At 38.2% G+C, this 5923-nt stretch overlaps 1 pseudogene; it reads left to right on the forward strand.

Moving 5' to 3' along the window:
- The first annotated feature begins 4749 nt into the window (after positions 1-4749).
- On the forward strand, positions 4750-5153 carry LOC140514640 (large ribosomal subunit protein uL22m pseudogene; annotated as a pseudogene).
- The last annotated feature ends 770 nt before the right edge of the window (positions 5154-5923 follow it).

Here is a 5923-nt window from a genome sequence, read left to right on the forward strand (position 1 = left end):
AGACAAAATTCAGGTAGGAAAGATAGAGGTTTAAGTTCAGGTACAGGTAAGGCGACTTCTCAAACCACTATGACAGAGCTTAGTGATAGATATGTATAGATGTAAAGTACGAGAGGATCATGAGAGATATTTGTTAAGCTTATTCAGCCTTTGCCAGGTTTCAGCTCTAAAATTACCTCTTCTATGAATTTTGCATCCTTGAGAGCACTGATCCTGGTGAGTTTAGGAGACTAACAACTAAAATAAAATGTATATTGTTTCAGAATGGTGGAAAACAAAAGGCCTATGAAAAGCTCACTTCAAAAATTTAGAGGCATTCCACTTTGATAGAACTGGTACCATTCTAAAACTGCTAACACTTCTTTTATTAAAAAAACACAAAAATTATAAAAAATTCAGCTTGAAAACAAAATTATGCAAGCTGGAAGGAATGGCAAGTTACAAATGATAAGCATAAGAAAAGAGCCCACATCCACATGAATAAAAGTCATAGTGAATTGTAGTCAGCAAGGATTAGAATGGCTAAAACGAAAAGGTTTACATTCAGTATACAGTATTAGAAACATCTTCAGTTTTGACCTTGCACTATTTCTCAGCTAAAAGGGTCATAGAATCACAGATTTGGAGTGGATGATAGCTCAGAATTTATCTAGTCCAAATCTTTTATTTTACAAATGAGGAAACTGAGGCCCAGAGAGTTTAAGTGACTTGCCCAATATCACATAGATAGTAACTAATCATAAACAAGAAAAAATATGAAGTTCTTGGGGTAAGTAGGCAATAGAGGAAAAAATTAGTTGAGCATTTAAAAGGCTTAGTTAGTATTTTGAGTTGGTCAACAAGGTAATAATAGAAATCATTTGTGAGTACTAGTTAGCAACCAGATAAAGTCTTGTCATAGCTATTTTGTAAAATTAATAAATCATGGCCAGAAAATTACAAATCAATTCATTTAATTCCCATGACTGGAAAGGTTCTAGAGCAATTTACAAAAACATCTTTTTGGAAGCCCAAAGAGCATTTTCCAGGATCTTTAAGCCAGGGTTCTGATTCTAATGCATGCATTATATCACATAATCAGAAAGTCATTATAATGAATCAATAATTAAAGTACACTTGTCCTCCACTTCCATCCTACTTCAAAAGAAGTCACAACCATTAACTACTCTGCTAAGGTATTAAACTTCATGAATAACAATATACTATCTAATTATCCCCAATAACATCCTATATGTATCAGTCAAGGTTCCCAAACTACAAGACACAGATCACACCAAAGATGAACTGTCAAGCTGTGGATATCACAAGTAAAACCAAGTATAGACAAGACAGAAGAGAAACCAGTGAGGGGGTCAAACTTGAGTGGCAAGTGTACTGAAGTGATTTTTACAATAGCCTCCTAATTGGTCTCCTGCCTCTGTCCTCATCTCTGTGTCCTTCCCTCCATACAGATGCCAAGCTGATATTCCTAAAGCACAGACCTGACCATGTCATTCCCCTGCTCAAGAAGTTTCAACGGCAACTGAATAAAATAAATAAAATGCAAATTCATCTGTTTGGCATTTAAAGCTCTTCACAATCCAGCCCATTGTTTCAGCCTGATTTCATATTCATCTTTCTTCTGCTATCCCCCTCATGCTCTCAACATTCTAGCTAAATTGGCCTCCTTCACATTCTCCAGACACCAAATTACATTTCCCATCTTGTTTTCTTGCTAGAGCACTGACTGTCAAACATGCTTGGAATATGTACCTCCGCTACCCTTCCTTGGACTTCCTAGCTCCCAAATGCTCCCTCCTCCAAGAAGCCTTTCCTGATTCTTCCAGATGACTGCACCCTACCTCACCCCCAAAATTACACTTCATTTATTTTGTATATATCTTTTCTTTGTTTATTTGTGTTCACATTTTCCCCTTCTCCATAGAATATACACTCTTTGGGGGCAAGGACGTTCCCCCCCATCTCCAGCACATAGCATAAATGCCCAATGCATAGAAAACATTCAGTAACTACTTGTTAAACTGAAATGCCACATGGCTATGTTCCGGCCTCTATTCTAATTAACATTTTTATCAATAGCCTTAATGAAGGCATAGATGACAGGATCCCAAAATAGCTCCATGTGCCGGAACAGTGGAACAACATTAAGAACCAAAGGCGATATTGGAAAACCATCCTTACAAGTACAGGAAGAGCAGTTCATGTGTAAGGAACCAGAAACAATGACACAACAGCCCCCAAAAGCTAATGTCACCTTGAGCTACAGTAACAGAACTATAGTGTTCTGAATGATAGAAGGGATTGTCCCGCTGAATACCTTATTCACTTGTTCATTTTAAGAAAGGCATTGACAAGTAAGAACGTAACCAGGATGGTGAGAGCACTTGTAAATGACCTTATGGGTTATCTTTTGAAGTAAATGGGGAGGTGTTTAACTCAGAGGAAAAAAAAAGATTAAGAAAGGACATGATTTCTCTCTTTATATATTGAAAGGCTATGATGTGAAAGAAGAAATAAGAAGTTTACTTAGCACCAGGAAGCAGAAGTAGGAGTTGCAGGAAAAAAAAAAGATTCCCTTTCAATAAAAGAAAAAAAACCTTTCTATGGTTAATTATTCAAAAGTGAAATTGGGCTACCTTGAGAATGAATGAGCTCAGTTAATAACTTGACTACTCCAAGATCTTATAGGAGGGACTCATGCTTACATATAGGTTAGATGAAATGACCTTCAGGTCCTCTCCAACTCTGAGATTTTATGAAACACACACACACACACACACACACACACACATATACAATAACAACAAGAGAGAGAGAGAGAGAGAGAGAGAGAGAGAGAGAGAGAGAGAGAGAGAGAGAGAGAGAGAGAGAGAGAGAGAGAGAGAGAAAGGAAGAATGGAAGAGGTAAGAGTAAGGAGAAAGAAAATGATTATACACTTCATGGGGAATGGTAGAAGGCCACCTATGAGCATCTTTAGTGCCATTTGCTAGTATCCCACCACACCCTGTCTACATCTGTTATGCTGAGTATCCAGAGGGCATTGTGTTCAATACTTTACATAAAAGAGACAAAGCATTTTTACCAATTCAGGAAAAATAGCTCAGGAATTCATCAGAGTACGTTTATAAGGAACTCTGATGATGGCCTCTGTTGGAGCCAAAAGGAAATTCAGCCCAAGGACTGAGATTAGGGGGAAGCTGTCTGGGGCTCAGTATGGTCAAACATCACCACTCTGAACTGGTTAGGCAGGGACTACATAAGTGAAATGTTGCATGTGCTTTCAGATAAACTCTTTTACTTTGTTATAACAGACTCCCCACCAAGTGGGAATTAACTGAAACTGTAACATAGAAACAAAGTATAGGATAAGTAGGTGGCAAAATGGATAGAGCACCAGTCCTGGAGTCAGGAAGACCTGAGCTTAAATTTGGTCTCAAACACTTACTAGCTGTGTGACCCTAGCCAAGTCACTTAACTCCAATTGCTTCAAAAAAAAAGGACATCAAGGAAACTTTTAAAAGAAATAAACAAGAAACATGATAGGTGATTGGATTCCTTAAAAGCTTCACGAGCACAGATTCTCATGTCCCTTTACTGCAAAATAGCCCAAGTTCACTCAGAGAAGGATTTCTGATGGCTACTTTTTAGTCACTCATTTCGCATAAACAATTTAATGAACTTATTCCACACAGCAACTATGGAGGACGCATCAGGAGAGACATTAATTTTTTTTTGATAGGTGGGAGCAAAGAATGGTACTCTGATAAGTGCTTAAGGGCTGCCCAAAGAATTGGAAGTAGGACAGGAGAGTGCAGCCTAGGAGTCCTGCTTCCAGATCACTACTTACTTATTGTAATCGAAAAGGGATTACAGACTGAGTAGTACTTTCACTTCAGGTTCAGATCTTAAGATACAATGGCACGCACTCAAACAAGTTTAATGGGCAATTAAGTTTTATTCAACAATACTACAAATAGCGAAAGTTAGCAAGTGTATACATATAATCTAATAGATAATCATTAAAACAGATTAGAAAAAGAGAAGAAATACATCACCAACCAGGCAGAGTTTCACCACCTAAAACAACCAGGGAGGCTGCAAGGGGGAGGGGGGCAGTCTGTAGGGTCCTGGTTCAGAGAATCAGAAGTAGGTGACCCCACTTCTGAGGCAAAAGACCAAAACTCTCTCTCCCACTCAGTCCACTTATACATGTAGCTTCAGGGGAAAACAATCGTTGAATAAAGAATGAACTTGGTCAAAGTTCCAGATTCTATTTTAGTGTATGTGCTCAAGGACTGGCCAGATCCTTGAGCACATCCACCTCCTTCATTAAGGAGTTTTATGATTCTTAAAATAAGGGTCTTTTCGCCCTGGCTACATGGTTCATCAGTTCTCCCAATATTTATGTGCTACCTCCTTCAGCACTCCCGGTTACGCATATCAACTTTAAGTTATATTTCTTATATCAGGGCATGTGGCAGTCATGCAAGGGGCTGGGGAGCATCTCCTCAGTTTCCACAGTTATGAAGTCACCCTTGTAGATTTTACCCTTAAATTATTTTGTTGCTGCTGCAACAGCTTTAGGAAACCATTCTACTGTTTCCAGTGAAGTCCCCTCCCAAGCTACTCAGAGATCTCTGGAAAATCAGTGATATTCTTGCAGTAACAGACAATCATATGACCTCCCCAACCCAAGTAGTGAGTCATTGCTTTGACCACTTATAAAACATGATAGTCTTCACATGGAGATGTGGTACTTAGCAAAATTGATAAAAGGAATGTCCATTGACCAGACCCTGGACCAAATTGAATTCAGTGACAAGAAGGAGACAAAAATAATCAAAGGTTCTCTTAGAAACCCGAGATACAGCTGTGAGAGACTACAGCATAGAGTTCAAATTTGTACATAGCTGAAGCCACCTCTGGAGAGAAAATTAGGCCCTGAAATGTATCCATTACCATGGATCACCATGGGTTTATGGAAACCAAGAGGTTTCTGTGGCATCATGGGAAAGGCTTATTGCCATTACTTTGTGAAACTGATAGAAAGACCACCCCCTCTCCTCCTGAGCAGCCAAAGATGAGCTACGTCCATGCCAAGGAATATGTTCAGAAATTTCAGAATTGGACCGTGATTCATTCACTGTGCTGAAATCAAACCCCACTCTGTATATTTTTCTCCTTTTTCTTAAAAAACATAAATAAAAAAAGAAAGACAAAAAAATAGTTTAACAATCTGATGAAATGAAGATCAACCTCTTATGTTCAGAGGTCACTTTGGGAAGTCATTTTATGGCACTGTGATCCATGCTTATGACTACTGGATTCTTTTTCTGAATTGTTTAGAAGAATTATTGGTTCTAAATCATATACTGTCTCATGTTTAACTGTCCATTATCTCTGAATCCTAGGACGGGAAGGGATCCATGAAGCTCATTGAGTGTAATCCTTTTGACTCAGGGAAGATAATTAATATCTAAATATAGCTACATATATAATACCTAAACAGAAATAAATATAAAATTTAATATCTGAAGGCCTGTGCTATTTTTGTGAAGCAAAACTGGATCTAGCAGCACTTTAATGAGAAACTACCACCAGAAAAAAAAATCACATTTTCTTCCCCAGTGGATAAATGGTCAAAGGATATGAAGAGGCAGTTTTCAGAGAAAGAAATTAAAGATATCTATAGTCATATGAAAAAATTCTCTAAATCACTTTTGATTAGAGAGATGCAAATCAAAACAACTCTGAGATACCACATCACACCTATCAGATTGGCTAACATGACAGAACAGGAAGATGATAAATGTTGGAGAAGATGTGGGAGAGTTGGAACACTAATTCATTGCTGGTGGAGCTGTGAGCTGATCCAACCATTCTGGAGAGCAATTTGGAACTATGCCCTTAGGGCTACAAAAT

This window comes from Notamacropus eugenii, chromosome 7 (genome assembly GCF_028372415.1).
Source record: "Notamacropus eugenii isolate mMacEug1 chromosome 7, mMacEug1.pri_v2, whole genome shotgun sequence".
Taxonomy (NCBI): Eukaryota; Metazoa; Chordata; class Mammalia; order Diprotodontia; family Macropodidae; genus Notamacropus; species Notamacropus eugenii.